Source organism: Bubalus bubalis, chromosome 5, assembly GCF_019923935.1.
Source record: "Bubalus bubalis isolate 160015118507 breed Murrah chromosome 5, NDDB_SH_1, whole genome shotgun sequence".
NCBI classification, from domain to species: Eukaryota; Metazoa; Chordata; class Mammalia; order Artiodactyla; family Bovidae; genus Bubalus; species Bubalus bubalis.
Window position 1 is genome coordinate 122,928,808 of NC_059161.1, and position 16,986 is coordinate 122,945,793.

The following is a 16,986-nucleotide window of genomic DNA, read 5'->3' on the forward strand; positions in this document are numbered from 1 at the left end:
AGATCCTGTGGTTTATTTATTTTATACATAAAGACATATTTATACATAAGAGATACATTTGTATCTTTTAATCCCATCCTAGTTTGTCTTCTGTATCTGTGAGGCTGTTTCTGTATTGTTACATCCATTCTTTTCTATTAGTTTTTGATTTCACATATAAGTAATAGAGTACTTGTTTTTCTCTGTCTCCGTCATTTCATTAAGCACGTAGGTTCATCCACGTTGTTGCAAATGACAGAATTTCCTTCTTCTCTAAAGCTGAATGATATTCCATTGTATATATGCACTGTATCTTGTTTGTTCATTCATCTGTTAATGGCCACTTAGGTTGCTTCCATGTCTTGGCTATTATAAATAATGTTTCAGTGAACACTGGGATGCATGTATCTTTTTGAATTATTATTGTTGTTGTTGTTGTTTTTTTTCTGGTATGTACCCAGGAGTGGTATTGCTAGATCATATGGTAGTTCTATTTTAATTTTTTGAGGTGCCTCCATATTGTTTTATACAGTTTTTGCACCAATTTACATTCCCACCAATATTTCATGAAAGTTCCCTTTTCTCCATACTTCTGCCAACAGATGTTATTTTTGTCTTTTCCTTGATAGTGATCCTGATATGTATAAGGTGATATCTCAGCGTGCTTTTGATTTTCATTTTTCTAGCAAATAATGAGGGAGAAGGCAATGGCACCCCACTCCAGTACTCTTGCCTGGAAAATCCCATAGACAGAGGAGCCTGGTAGGCAGCAGTCCATGGGGTCACTAAGAGTCAGACACGACTGGACAGCTTCACTTTCACTTTTCACTTTCATGCATTGGAGAAGGAAATGGCAGCCCATTCCAGTGTTTTTGCCTGGAGAATCCCAGGGACGGGGGAGCCTGGTGGGCTGCCGTCTATGGGGTTGCACAGAGTCGGACACGACTGAAGTGACTTAGCAGCAGCAGCAGCAACTAATGATGCTGAGCATTTTTCATCTTCCCATGGGCCATCGGTATGTCCTCACTGGAAAAATGTCTATTTAGATCTTCTGATCATTTTAAAAATTGAATTATTAAAAAAAAATTGAGTTATTTACTTTTTGATACTGAATTACATGATCTGTTTAAATATTTTTGATAGTAACTACATTTTGTATGGGGTAAGGTAGTTCAGATTTTCTATTTTTATGACAGATAAATAGGAATTTATCCATTTATTCTAGCTTATCAACTTTATTCTTTATAAATGTCAGTAGCAGTCTCTTAAAATCCTCTGTATTTCTGTGGTATTAGCTGAAATGTCTCCTTTTTAAAAAAATTTGAGTCTTCTTTCACTTTTTTAGTTTAGATAAAGTTTGTCAATTTTGTTCACTTTCTTAAAAAATAATCTCGGGTTTTTTGATGTTATTATTGATTTTCTGGTTTCCATTTATTTTATTTCTGATCTTCCCTTTGTTATGTAATTCTTTCTGCTAACTGTGGGATTGTTTCTCTCTCTTTTTTCTGTTCCTTGAGGTTAAAGTAATGTAATTTGAGAAATTTCTTTTTCATAACTGCCTTATCTATTGCTATAAAGTTCATTCTTAGAGCTGGTTTTGCAGCATTTCGCAAGTCTTGATGTGTTGTATTATCATTCTTGTTTGTTTCAAGATGTTGGGGATTTCTCTTTTGAATTATTTTATGTCCCATTGGTTTTTTAGTTAATTTTTATATATTTTAAAATTTCCAATTTTCCATCTGTTATTTATTTCTAGCTTCATTTTATTGTAGTTAGTCACAAAGATACTTGACAAAATTTCAAAAATTCTTAACTAAGACTTTTTTTGTGACATGGTATATAATCTATTTCAGAAAATGTTCGCTGTGCACTTAAGCATGTGTATTCTGCTGCTGTTGGATGAAATGTGCTTTGTATCTGTTAGGGCTGTTTGCTCTAAAGTATAATACAAGTTTATTGTGTTTTTATTGACTTGCAGTCTGGATGATCTCTTTCCATTGTCAAAAATGTGGTATAGAATTTCCCTCTTATCATTGTATTGTCTATTTCTCCCTTCATATATGTTGTTGTTTGTTGTTCAGTCACTAAGTCATATATGACTGTGACCCCATGGATTGCAGCATGCCAGGCTTCCATGTCCTTCACTATTTTCTGGGGTTGCACAAACTTGTGTCCATTATGTCAATGATGCCATCCAACAATCTCATATTCTGTCGCCCTCTTCTCCTATCCTCAATCTTTCCCAGCATTGGGGTCTTTCCCAATGAGTTGGCTCTTTATGTCAGGTGGCCAAAGTACGGGATCTTCAGTTTTAGCATCAGTCCTTCCAATGAATATTCAGGACTGATTTCCTTTAGGATTGACTGGTTTGATCTTGCTATCCAAGGGACTCTCAAGAGTCTTCTCCAGCACCGCATTTAGAAAGCACCCATTCTTTGGCTCTCAGTCTTCTTAATGGCTCAATTGTCACATCCATACATGACTACTGCAAAAACCATAGCTTTGACTATATGGACCTTTGTCAGCAAAGTGAAGTTTCTGCCTTTTAATATGCTCTCTAAGTTTGTCATAACTTTCTTTAAAAGGTGCAACCTTCTTTTATTTTCATGGCTTCAGGGACCATCTGCTGTGATTTGGGAGCCCAAGATCATAAAATCGGTCACTGTTTCTACTTCTTACCCATCTATTTGCTATGAAGTGATAGGACCAGATGCCATGATCTTGGTTTTGTGAATGTTGAGTTTTAAGCCACCTTTTTCACTCTCCTCTTTCACTCTCACCAAGAAGCTCCTTAGTTCCTCTTCACTTTCTGCCATTAGAGTGCTATCATCTGTATATCTGAGGTTGTTGATATTTCTCCTGGCAGTCTTGATTCCAGGTTGTGATTCATTCAACCTGGCCTTTCACATGATATACTCTGCATAAACTTAAATAGACAGGGTGACAATATACAGCCTTGATGGACTCCTTCCTCAATTTTGAACCAGTTCATTGTTCCATGTCTTGTTCTAACTGTTGCTTCTAAACTTGCATGTAGATTTCTCAGGAGACAGATAGAGTGGTCTGGTGTTCCCATCTCTTTAACATTTTCCCACAGTTTGTTGTGATCCATACAGTCAGAGGCTTTAGAATAGTCAGTGGAGCAGAAGTAGATGTTTTTCTGGAACTCCCTTGCTTTCTCTATTATCCAATGGATGTTGGCAATTTGATCTCTGATTCTTCTGCCTTTTCTAAACTCAGCTTGTACATCTGGAAGTTCTCGGTTACCTATTGCTGAAGCCTAACTTGAAGGATTTTGAGCATAGTCTTACTAGCATGAGAAAAGAACACAATTGTCCAGTAGTGAAAAGTTGTTGTTGAATCACGCGAATACACCGGGATTCTTGGCCCCCGGAGGAGAAGAATTCAATCCGGGGCCAGAGACGAGGCTTGATCACTCAGAGCTTTTGTGTAATAAAGTTTTATTAAAGTATAAAGGAGATAGAGAAAGCTTCTGACATAGGCATCAGAAGGGGGCAGAAAGAGTACCCCCTTGCTAGTCTTCAGCTGGATGTTATATAGTCACTAGCAGTCTGTTAATGAAAGAAAGGAATGTCTTATAATTCAGAATAGCACCAGGCCCCTCGCCCATAAGATGCATTTTGGGATAATCTTGGCACCAAATGATTTATCTTGGGCCATAAAATAATTAACTTGAATATTAAGGAAGGGCAGACCACCATACAAATAGTTTCATTTACATAGATTAGGGGAACAATATCTGAGTATAACATACTGGTTTGTCAAGTAGGTTTTGGGCCAAGAGGCGGAACCGACTTGGAGACCGAGTTTGGGGTAAAGGCGTAGTACATTAGCATAGCTTAAGACAAACATTTCCATAAGAAAAAGGCATTGGTTATCTCTAGGCTCAAGAATAGCTAACTTCAGGTGAAACCAGGTGTCATTATGGCAACACAGTATTTTAAGAGAAACCTCTCTTTAAATTTGTATAGAGAAGGAAAAAAATATTGCTAGTTTGTTTCCTCCTGCCACTTAAGAGAGATAAAAATGTCTGACACTTGCAGGCTATTTCCTCCATTTGGAGACCCCTGGCCTTCCTGCCTGTTACCCTCTCAGTAGTCTGAACATTCTTGGGCTTCCCTGGTAGCTCAGTGGTAAAGAAATCACCTGTAAATCAGGAGCCACAGGATATGCTGGTTCTAGTTCTGTGTTGGAAAGATTGAGGGCATGGCAACTCATTCTAGTATTCTTGCCTTGAGAATCACAGGCCTGGACAGAGGATCATGGTGGGCTACAGTCCACAGGGTTGCAAAGAGTTGGACATGACTGAAGTGATTTAGCATGCACATTGAGCATTCTTTGGCACTCCTCTTCTTTGGGATTGAAAGGAAAACTGACCTTTTCCTGTCCTATGGTCCTACCAAACATTTAAAGTAGAATCAATACCAACCCATCTTAAATTTATCCATACAAATAGAAGGTGGGATAATATTTTAGAATTTATTTACTAGGCCAGCATCCTACTGATACTATAATGAAAAAACAGCAAAGTAAAGCTATAGGACAATATCAATGGTAAACATAGATGCAAAAATCCTCATTAAAATACTAATAAACCAAATTCAATGACACAGTAAAGCATTTTATACCATGAACAAGTGGTTTTTACCCCAAGGATGCAAGAATGGTTCAAAACATGCAAATCATTCAACATGATACAGCATATTAACAGAATACAGGATCATATCAATAGATGGTTAAAAAATTGAAAATATTCAGCATCTTGCATGATGAGATATTTGCTATGACCAGTGTATTCTCTTGACAAAACTCTGTTAGCCTTTTACTTGCTTCATTTTGTACTCCAAGACCAAACTTGCCTGTTACTCCAGGTATCTCTTGACTTCCTTGCATTCCAATCCCCTATGATGGAAAGGACATCTTTTTCTGTGTTTGTTCTAGAAGATGCTGTAAGTTTTCATAGAACCAGTCAACTTCAGTTTCTTCAGTATCAGTAGTTGGGGCATAGACTTGGATTACTGTGATGTTGAATGGTTTGCCTTGGCAACAACTGAGGTCCTTTCATCGCTTTTGAAATTGCACACATGTACTGCATTTTGGACTATTTAACTATGAGGGCTCCTCTATACCTTCTAAGGGATTCTTGTCCACATTAGTAGATACAATTGCCATCTGAATTAAATTCTCCCATTTCCATCCATTTGAGTTCACTGATGCCATCTTCTGTTTTACCATGTCCAATTTACCTTGATTCATGGACCTTAAATTCTAGGTTCTAATATTATGTTGTTCTTTAGAGCATCAGACTTTGTTTTTACCACCAGACACATCCACAACTGAGTTTCGTTTGAGCTTTGGCCCAGTTGTTTAATTTTTTCTGGAGTTCTTTGTTATTGCCCTTCATTCTTTCCTAGTAGCATATTGGACATCTTCTGACCTGGGGGCTCATCTTCTGGTGTCATATCTTTTTATGTTTTCATAATGCTCGTGGGGTTCTTGTGGCAAGAATACTGGAGTGGTTTGCCATTTCCTCCTCCAGTGGACCATGTTTTGCCAGAACTCTTTACTATGACTCATCAGTCTTTGGTGGCCCTGCATGACATGGCTCCTAGTTTCATTGAGTTACACAAACACCTTCACCATAACAAGGCTGTGATTCATCAGAAATCTTATCAGTTGCAGTAATACGAATAAATAAATTATTATACTATGAATGTATTATTACACTACATGAATAAACATGACACAAGACACATACTGCATGACTAACTTATATGTCGATTATGAAATACTTGAATCAGAGGAAGATAATGTAGAGAAGTGATTGTCAAGATTTTGGAGGTGAGAGAAATGGGAAGATGTTGGTCAAAGGGTATAAAGTTTCAGTCTTGCAAGATGAATATATCCTGGTCATGTATGGCACAGTTGTTTTTCAGTTGCTAAGTTGTGTGCAACTCTTTGCGACCCCATGGACTACACCATGCCTGGCTCCCACGTCCTTTCCTGTCTCCCGGAGTTTGCTCAGATTCATGTCCACTGAGTAGATGATGCTATCTAACCATCTCATCCTTTGCCTCTCTCATTCCTTTTGCCTTCAATCTTTCTCAGCATCAGGGTCTTTTTCTTTTTCTTTTTAAATATAAATTTATTTATTTTAATTGGAGGTTAATTACTTTACAATATTGTATTGATTTTGCCATACATCAACATGAATCTGCCACAGGTATTTTTCAATGAGTAGGTATAGTTAATAATTTACTGTATACTCAAAACTTGCAAGAGACTAGATCATGAGTGCTCTCTCACACACAAAAATTGTATCTGACATGATGGGTGTGTTAATAAGTGGTTGAAGTGATTGCTTCACAATATACATATATCAAATCATCACACTGAACATCTTCAGTTCAGTTCAGTCACTCAGTCATGTCTGACTCTTTGTGACCCCATGAATTGCAGCACGCCAGGCCTCCCTGTCCATCACCAACTCCCGGAGTTCACCCAAACTCATGTCCGTCGAGTTAGTGATGCCATCCAGCCATCTCATCCTCTGTTGTCCCCTTCTCCTCCTGCCCCCAATCCCTCCCAGCATCAGAGTCTTTTCCAATGAGTCAACTCTTCGCATGAGGTACATATATGCAATTTTATTTGCTTTTGTCAATTATATCTCAATAAAGTGGACAAATTACCAATGGATTTGAACACATACATTTCTTTACAAAGAAGATATACAACTTGTAAGAAGCACATGAAAAGAAGCACAACAGCATCACTTGTTAAGCCATACCAATCAAAGCTATATTGAAACCCCAACATATAATATAGATAACTAATAAAGACCTACTCATAAAAAAAGCAAGAGAGTTCCAGAGAAACATCTATTTCTTCTTTATTGACTATGCCAAAGCCTTTGACTGTGTGGATCACAATAAACTGTGGAAAGTTCTGAAAGAGATGGGAATAGTAGACCACCTGACCTGCCTCTTGAGAAATCTGTATGCAGGTCAGGAAGCAACAGTTAGAACTTGACATGGAACAACAAATTGGCTCCAAAAAAGAAAAGGAGTTTGTCAAGGCTGTATATTGTCACCCTGCTTATTTAGCTTATATGCAGAGTACGTTGTGAGAAATGCTGGGCTGGGTGAAGCACAAGATGGAATCAAGATTGCCGGGAGAAATATCAGTAACCTCAGATATGCAGGTGACACTACTGTTATGGCAGAAAGTGAAGAGGAACTAATAAGCCTCTTGATGAAAGCGAAAGAGGAGAGTGAAAAAGTTGCCTTAAAGCTCAACATTCAGAAAACTGAGATCATGGCATCCGGTCCCACCACTTCATGGCAAATAGATGGGGAAACAGTGGCTGACTTTATTTTTTGGGGCTCCAAAATCACTGCAGATGGTGACTGCAGCCATGAAATTAAAAGACGCTTACTCCTTGGAAGGTAAGCTGTGACCAACCTAGACAGCATATTAAAAAGCAGAGACATTATTTTGTCAACAAAGGTCTGTCTCGTCAAGGCTATTGCTTTTCCAGTAGTCATGTATGGATGTGAGAGTTGGACTATAAAGAAAGCTGAGCGTCAAAGAACTGATGCTTTGGAACTGTGGTATTGGAGAAGACTCTTGAGGATCCCTTGGTCTGCAAAGAGATCCAACCATTCCATAATAAAGGAGATCAGTCCTGAGTGTTCATTGGAAGGACGGATGTTGAAGCTGAAACTCCAATACTTTGGCCATGTGATGCGAAGAGTTGACTCATTTGAAAAGACCCTGATGCTGGAAAAGATTGAAGGTGGGAGGAGAAGGGGACGACAGAGGAAGAGATGGTTGGATGGCATCATCAATTCAATGGACATAAGTTTGAATAAACTCTGGGAGTTGGTGATGGACAGGGAAGCCTTGTGTGCTCTGGTCCATGGGAGTCGGACACAACTGAGTAACTGAACTGAACTGAGCTGAAAGACCTACTGTATAGCAGAGGGAGTTGGAGAAGGGAATGGCAACCCACTCTAGGATTTTTGCCTGGAGAATCCCATGGCCAGAGGAGCTTGGTGGGCTACAATCCATTGGGTCGCAAAGAGTTGGACACAACTGAGTGACTAACACACATGTACACACATAGCAGAGGGAAATCTACTCCATACTCTGTAATAACCTATATGGGAAAAGAATCTAGAAAAGAGTAGAATCCCTTGGACAGCAAGGAGATCATACCAGTCAATCCTAAAGGAAATCAACCCTGAATATTCATTGGAAGGACTAATGCTGAAGCTGAAGCTCCAACACTGGCCACCTGATGCAAAGAGCTGACTCTTTGGAAAAGACCTTCATACTGGAAAAGATTGAAGGCAGAAGGAGAAGGGAGTAACAGAGGATGAGATGGTTGGATGGCATCAGTGACTCAATGGACATGAGTCTGAGCAAATTCTGGGAGATAACGAAGGACAGGAAAGCCTGTTTTGCTGCAGTCCTTGGGGTCACAAAGAGTTGAATTCGACTTAGTAACTGAACAACAACATGTTTATGTATAACTGACTCACACTGCTGTACAGCAGAAACTAGCACAACATTGTAAATCAACTATACTCCAACTTAAAAAATCTAAATTGTATGGCAAAACCAATACAATGTTGTAAAATAACTAGCCTCCAATTAAAATAAATAAATTTATATTTAAAAAATCTAAATTGAAACCAGTTCAAACACACTAGGATGACTAGAATAACAAACAGTAAAAATCAGAAATAAGAGTGAGATGGTAGTTCAAGAGGATATGTAATTCACCCTCCCACCTGAACACATGAAAAACTACATCCATGTATGGAACGATCCTCAGCAAGTGCTATTGGGAAAGTAGCATAAGGACTTCCCTGGCAACCCAGTGATTAAGACTTTACCTTCCAGGGCAGGGATTGTCAGTTTGATCCCTGGTCAGGAAATTAAGATCCCATATGCTTTGAGGCCTAAAAACCAAAACATAAAACAGAAGCAATATTTAATAAAAGACTTTAAAAGATGGTCCATATCAAAGAAAATACGGGCAGGGAGGTGGGAGGAGGGTTCAGGATTGGGAACACATGTACACCCGTGGCGGATTCATGTTGATGTATGGCAAAACCAATACAATATTGTAAAGTAATTAACCTCTAATTAAAATAAATAAATTTAAATTTAAAAAAGAGATACATTTGACATCTTTAGCATTATTATTTCTGGAAATGTATTTTGCTTTGAAATTTATTTGATGTTAGTATAAATATTCCAGCTTATTATTATTACTATTTGTGTTGTATATATTTTTTGCCAATTTAGTTTTAATCTATAATAATGTAAGTACTATTGTGGGAAGCGTGGACTTCCCTGGTGGCTCAGATGGTAAAGAATATGCCTATGATGCAGGAAAAGCAAAAAATTAAGTTTTCAAAGAGTCCATTCTGGTAATTTCTATCAGTTGAAATTAGTTTGATATGATTGCTACATTTTTTGTCTATCAAGTCATTTTGTGTTTTCTAAATTATTTTCTTTATGATAATGATTACATATATGATTATTTGATGTGTTTGTTCCTATGTTGTACATTTTCTGTTTTTGGAGGAACTGTTTGAATAACTTAAAAATTTCATTTAAATATTGCAGAGGAATTCCTGATCCCAAATGTGTTTATCTGTTTTTATTATTGGATATATAGATTTGCATATCCTGTTTAGTCCTAGATGTCTCCACTAAGACTCTGTTTTCATGACTCTCAATGAAACAGAAAATTTATTTTTCCTTCTTTGTTCTTTATCTTTTCCTATTCATTCTCCATCTTACATAGTTCTTTTCTCTGAGAGATTTATATAATATCCTCTATCTGTGTTGTAGTGCTTTTACATTCTGTTCTAGAAAAGAATATTGCTTAGACTAATAAATCCAGATTCAACAAAGAGTGGTCCTTACATAAACCTCTTACAACTTTGTTGCATTTCCCACCAGTCTTTTGTATCAGTTAGCCTTAATCTGTCTGATCCTAGAGACCCAAGTACACTTTTAGCTCTTTTGTGGTCTACACACTGGATAGACTATCTAGTTTGTTAAATATGTAAGTTAGTACAATATGTGCTTACAGTATGTTACAATTTCCAACATTATAGTTCTCTTTATATGCTAGATGACAGAGTCCATTAGTGATTGGAGGATGAAATTTTGGTATTGCTAGTGTACATTTGTAGCAAGGAATTTTATTTGAGGAGATTTCCATTGCTGATTTAGCTCTTGATTTTTCAAGCATTCAGGTACAAATAATCATTTGTTAAAGCATTCTTTACATTTCAGTGTATGCTTTTGCTTTCTTAATGTTTTGCCCCAAATTATCATTGCTTTCATATTCTAACTGCCTTCTGTTTCTTAGGTTTGGGCGGAAGTTGATTCTCAGGTGCTGTTTGCTCCAGCTGGCCATCTCTGGGACCTGTGCAGCCTTTGCTCCCACCTTCATTATTTACTGCTCCCTACGCTTCTGGTCAGGTTGTTCTGCAGTGGTCATCTTATCAAATAACGGTATGCTCGGTAAGTTGACAATTTTGATATCCTCCATTTTCCAAACCTTGAAATTTCTTCATCTAACATTACTACCTCAATTTTGTTTCTTTCAGTTGCAGAGTGGACCAGATCCCAGTCAAAAGCCATGGTAATAACATTGACATCCTGTTTTCTTAGTATTGGACAGATAATGCTGGGAGGACTGGCTTTTGTCTTTCGAGAGTGGCGCACCCTACAGCTGGTGGTGTCTGTACCTTTCTTTGCCTTCGTTCTCTTCTCAAGGTAAAAGTCTTCTCTCTCACTCTGACTTAAGGGAACTGGGGTGAAAATACATATTGAATTGGAATATATTGACTTCCTTATTCCCTGGGCCCTTTCTTATTGTTAGGATATAAAACCCATATTTCTCATCTGTTCATTCTATACAATTTGAGATTCCAGGAGCAGATTTGTTGTTGTCATTCATTTGCTAAGTCATCTCTGACTCTTTGCAACCTCAAAGACTGTAGCATGCTAGGCTCCTTTGCCTTCCACTGTCTTCTGGGGTTTCCTCCAATTCATGTCTATTGAGTCAGTGATGCTATCTAACCATCTTATCCTCTGCCTCCTCCTTCTCCTTTTGCCTTCAATCTTTCCGAGTACCAAGTCTTTTCCAATGAATCATTTCTCCACATCAGGTAGCCAAAGTATTGGAGCTTCAGCTTCAGCATCAGTCCTTTCAGTGAATATTTTGGGTTGATTTCCTTTAGGATTGACTGGTTTGATCTTGCTGTCCAAGGGACTCTCGAGTCTTCGCCAGCACCACAGTTCAAAAGCATCAGTTCCTTTGGTGCTCAGGCTTCTTTATGGTCCAATTCTCACATGCGCCTGTGATTACTGGAAAACCTATAACTTTGACTATATGGACCTCTATCAGCAAAATGATGTTTCTGCTTTTTAATATGCTGTCTAGGCTTGTCATAGCTTTCCTTTCAAGTAGCTAGTATCTTTTAATTTCATGGTTGCAGTCAAAGGTCTACAGTGATTTTGGACCCCAAGAAAATAAAATCTGTCACTGCTTCCACTTTTTCCCTTTCTATTTGTTATGAAGTGATGGGACAAGATGCCATGATTTTAGTATTGTTTAAAGACCTAGATAAGAATTATTGATCGGATTGTTTTAGAAAACCAACATCAAAACACTGACAAGATATGTCAATACAGATTGGACATTTTAGGGTAAATTCACTGTATTTCCTACCTGCTTGTAGGTAACTAGGTAAGGTGGAGAAACTATCCTGATCATAAGACATGCACATCAGACTGCAAAAGGACTTCCACACTATTTAACCGAACTGTGGTAAATAGCTTTAAAGTAAGGCAGGCATCATGTGAGGCCTAAGCAAAACATTTTTTAATTTAATTAACTACCTGACCTATTTACAATATTTTTTTCCCTATTCTCTTAGAATGGGACTGGTGATGGGACCAGATGCTATGATCTTCGTTTTTTTTTTTTTTTTTAATTTTTTTTTTTAATTTTTTATTTTTTTTTTTTATTTTTTATTTTTTTTTGCTTTTTTTTTTAATTTTATTTTTAAACTTTACATAATTGTATGTTGAGTTTTAAGCCAGCTTTTTCACTCTCTTCTTTCACCTTCATCAAGAGGCTCTTTAGTTCCTCTTCACTTTTTGCCATTAGGGTGGTGTCATCTGCATATCTGAGGTATTGATATTTCTCCTGGCAATCTTGATTCCAGCTTGTGATTCATCTAGCCAGGCTTTTCACATGATGTCCTTGCTGTGGCTAGGACTTCCAAAACTATGTTGAACAGTGTCTAGAGTGAACGTCCTTGTTTTGTTCCTGGCCTTAGGGGAAAGGCTTTCAGGTTTTCACCATTGAAAATAAAGTGTGCTGTGTATTTCTCCTATATGGCCTTTATTATGTTGAGGTAGGTTCCTTCTATGCTCACTTTCTGGGAAGTTAATCATAAACGGGTGTTGAATTTTGTCAAAAACTTTTCTGCTTCTATGGAAATTGTCTTATGGCTTTTATCTTTTAATTTGTGACTGTGGTGTATCACATTGATTGATTTTTGTGTAAGCATTCTTGTATCCCTGGGATAAACCCCACTTGATCACAGTGTATGATCCTTTTAATGTGCTGTTAGATTCATTTTGCTAGTATTCTGTTGAGGATTTTTGCATCTATGTTCACCAGTGATTTTGCCCTGTAATTTTCTTTTTTTGTGTGATGTCTTTGTCTGGTTTTGGTATCTGGGTGATGATGGCCTGTAGAATGAGTTTGGGAGTGTTCCTCTCTGCAATTTTTTTGAAAGTGTTTGAGAAGGATAGATGTTAGCTTTTCTCTAGACATATGATATAATAGAAATCACCAGTGAAACCATCTGGCTCTGGACTTTGGTTTGTTGGAAGGTTTTTGATCACAGTTTCAATTTCAGTGCTTGTGATTCATCTGTTCATATTTTCTATTTCTTCATGGTTCAGTCTTGGAAAGTTGTACTTTTCTAAGAGTTTTCCTGTGTCTTCCACATTGTCTGTTTTATTGGCATATAGTTGCTCATAGTAGTCTCTTTTGATCCTTTGTATATTTGTGGTATCTCTTGTAACTTCTCCTTTTTCATTTCTAGTTTTATTGATTTTAGTCTTCTTCCTGTTTTCTTGATGAGTCTGGATAATGGTTTATCCATTTTTCTCAAAAAGTAGCTTTTAAAAAAATATATAAATTTATTTATTTTAATTGGAGGTTAATTACTGTATAATATTGTATTCGTTTTGCCATACATCAACATGAAACTGGAGCCTATTATACCGAGTGAAGTGAGCCAAAAAGAAAAACACCAATACAGTATACTAACGCAGCTTTTAGTTTTATTGATCATCACTATTATTTTCTTCATTTATTTATGCTCTGATTTTTATGATTTCTTTCCTTCTACTAACTTTGCCCCCTTTTTATTCTTCTTTTTCTAATTGCTTTAGGTGTAAGTTTAGGTTCTTTATTTGAGATTTTTCTTGTTTCTTGAAGTAGAATTGTACTGCTATAAACTTTACTCTCACAACTGCTTTTGCTGCATTCTATCGGTTTTGAATGCAAGACCCAGATTTCCCCACAGCCAGTCCCTCCCATCAGGAAGCCTCTTATACTCGTCCATCAGAGCACAGACAAAATGAAAACCACAGTGTCAGAAAACTAACCAAAATTGATCACATGGATCACAGCCTTGTCTAACTCAATGAAACTATGAGTCATGCCATGTAGGATCACGTAAGATGGGCAAGTCATGGTGGAGAGTTCTGACAAAATGTGGTCCACTGAGAAGGGAATGGCAAAGTACTTCAGCATTCTTGCCTTGAGAACCCCATGAACAGTATGAAAAGGCAAAAAGATATGACATTGAAAGTTGAACTCCGCAACTCAGAAGGCGAACAAATATGCTGTTGGAGAAGAGTGGAGAAATAGCTCCAGAAAGAATGAAGAGATTGATCCAAAGTGGAAACAATGCCTAGCTGTGGATGTGTCTGGTGGTGAAAGTAAAGTCCAATGCTATAAAGTACAATATTGCATAGGAACCTGGAATGTTAGGTCCATGAATCAAGGTAAATTGGAAGTGGTCAAACAAGAGATGGCAAGAGTGAACATCAAAATTATAGGAATCAGTGAACCAAAATGGACCAGAATGAGCGAATTTAACTCAGATGACCACTATATCTACTACTGTGGGCAAGAATCTCTTAGAAAAAATGGAGTAACCCTCATAGTCAACAAAAGAGTCCAAAATGCAGTACTTGGGTGCAATTTCAAAAATGACAGAATGATCTCTGTTCATTTCCAAGGCAAACCATTTAATATCACAGTAATCCAAGTCTATGTCTCAACCACTAAGGCTGAAGAAGCTGAGGTTGAATAATTCTATGAAGATCTACAAGACCTTCTAGAACTAACACCAAAAAAGATGTCCTTTTCATCATATGGGACTAGAATGCAAAAATAGGAAGTCAAGAGATACCTGGAATAACATGCAAGTTTGGCCTTGGAGTACAAAATGAAGCAGAGCAAAGGCTAACAAAGTTTGGCCAAGAGAATGAACTGGTCACAGCAAACACCCTCTTCCAACAACACAAGAGATGACTTTACATATGGACATCACAATGGTTAATACCAAAATCAGATTGATTATATTCTTTGTAGGCAAAGATGGAGAAGCTCTATAAAGTCAGCAAAAACAAGACTGGGAGCTGACTGTGGCTCAGATCATGAACTCCTTATTGCAAAATTCAGATTTAAATAGAAGAAAGTAGGGAAAACCCCTAGGCCATTTAGGTATGACCTAAATCAAATCGTTTACAATTATACAGTGGAAGTGACAAATAGATTACAGGGATTAGATCTGATAGACAGAGTTCCAGAAGATCTATGGACAGAGGTTCGTAACATTGTAGGGAGGCACTGATCAAAACCATCCCCAAGAAAAAGAAATGCAATAGTGCAAAATGGTTATCTGAGGAGGCCTTACAAATAGCTGAGAAAAAAGAGATGCAAAAGCAAAGGAGAAAAGGAAAGATATATCCATCTGAATGCAGAGTACCAAAGAATAGCAAGGAGAATTAAGAAAGCCTTTCTAAATGATCAATGCAAAGAAATAGAGGAAAACAATAGAATGGGAAAAACTAGAGACACTTCAAGAAAATTAGAGACACCAGGGGACCATTTCATGCAAAGATGAGCACAAAAAAGGACAGAAAGAGTATGGACCTAAAAAAAGAAGAAGATATTAAAAAGAGATGACAAGAATACATAGAAGAACTGTACAAAAAAGATCTTATTGATCCAGATAACCATGATGTGTTTGCTCACATCCTGGAATGAGTGTCTGTCCAGCCAGACATCCTGGAGTCCAAAGTCAAGCAGGCCTTACAATACATGACTATAAACAAAGTTAGTGGAGGTGATGGAATTCCAGTTGAGCTGTTTCAAATCCTAAAAGATGATGCTGTGAAAGTGCTGCACTCAGTATGCCAGCAAATTTTGAAAACTCTGCAGTGGCCACAGGACTGGAAAAGGTCAGTTTTCATTCCAATCCCAAAGAAAGGCAATGCCAAAGAATGTTCAAACTACTGCACAATTGCACTCATCTCACATGGTAGCAAAGTAATGCTCAAAATTCTCCAAGTTAGGCTGCAGCAGTACGTGAACCAAGAACTTCCAGATGTTCAAGTTGTATTTAGAAAAGGCAGAGGAACCAGAGATTAAATTGCCAATATCCATTGGATCATAGAAAAAGCAATATAATTCCAGAAAAGCATCTACTTCCGCTTCATTGACTTCAAAGGCTAAACCCTTTGACTGTGTGGATCATAATATACTGTGAAAAATACTTAAAGAAATGGGAATACCAGACCACCTTACCTACCTCCTGAGAAACCTGTTTGCAGGTCAAGAAGCAACAGTTAGAACCAGACCAGACTGGCTCCAAATTGTGAAGTACATCAAGACTATATATTGTCACCCTGCTTATTTTACTTTTATGCAGAGGACATCATCCAAAGTGCTGGGTTTGATGAAGCTCAAGCTAGAATCAAGATTGCCAGGAGAAATATCAAGTACCTCAGATATTCAGAAGACACCACTCTAATGGCAGAAAGTGAAGAGGTACTAAAGAACCTCTTGAAAAAGGAGAGGTAAAAGCTGGTTTAAAACTCAACATTCTTAGGGCCTACACTATAGCTGACAAGTTAGATTAAGAGTGATGAGCCTAGAAATCTGCATTTTTAACAAGCTTGCCTTATGAAATGTCTGCTTACTATAATTTGAGAATTACTAGACAGAGGAGAGTGAAAAAGTTGGCTTAAAGCTCAACATTCAGAAAATGAAGATCATGGCATGCGGTCCCATCACTTCATGGGAAATAGATGGGGAAACAGTGTAAACAGTGTCAGACTTCATTTTTGGGGGCTCCAAAATCACTGCAGATGGTGACTGCAGCCATGAAATTAAAAGACGCTTACTCCTTGGAAGAAAAGTTATGACCAACCTAGATAGCATATTGAAAAGCAGAGACATTACTTTGCCAACAAAGGTCCACCTAGTCAAGGCTATGGTTTTTCCAGTGGTCATGTATGGATGTGAGAGTTGGACTGTGAAGAAAGGTGAGTGCTGAAGAACTGATGCTTTTGAACTGTGGTGTTGGAGAAGACTCTTGAGAGTCCCTTGGACTGCAAGGAGATCCAACCAGTCCATTCTGAAGGAGATCAGCCCTGGGATTTCTTTGGAAGGAATGATGCTAAAGCTGAAGCTCCAATACTTTGGCCACCTCATGCGAAGAGTTGACTCACTGGAAAAGACTCTGATGCTGGGAGGGATTGGGGGCAGGAGGAGAAGGGGACGACAGAGGATGAGATGGCTGGATGGCATCACCGACTCAATGGACGTGAGTTTGAGTGAACTCCGGGAGATGGTGATGG

The 16,986-nt window shown here is 37.9% G+C and overlaps 1 pseudogene; it reads left to right on the top strand.

Annotated features, from left to right (window-relative positions):
- The window catches only part of LOC102409871, a 37,092-nt pseudogene that overhangs the window by 4,239 nt on the left and 15,867 nt on the right, over positions 1-16,986 (top strand).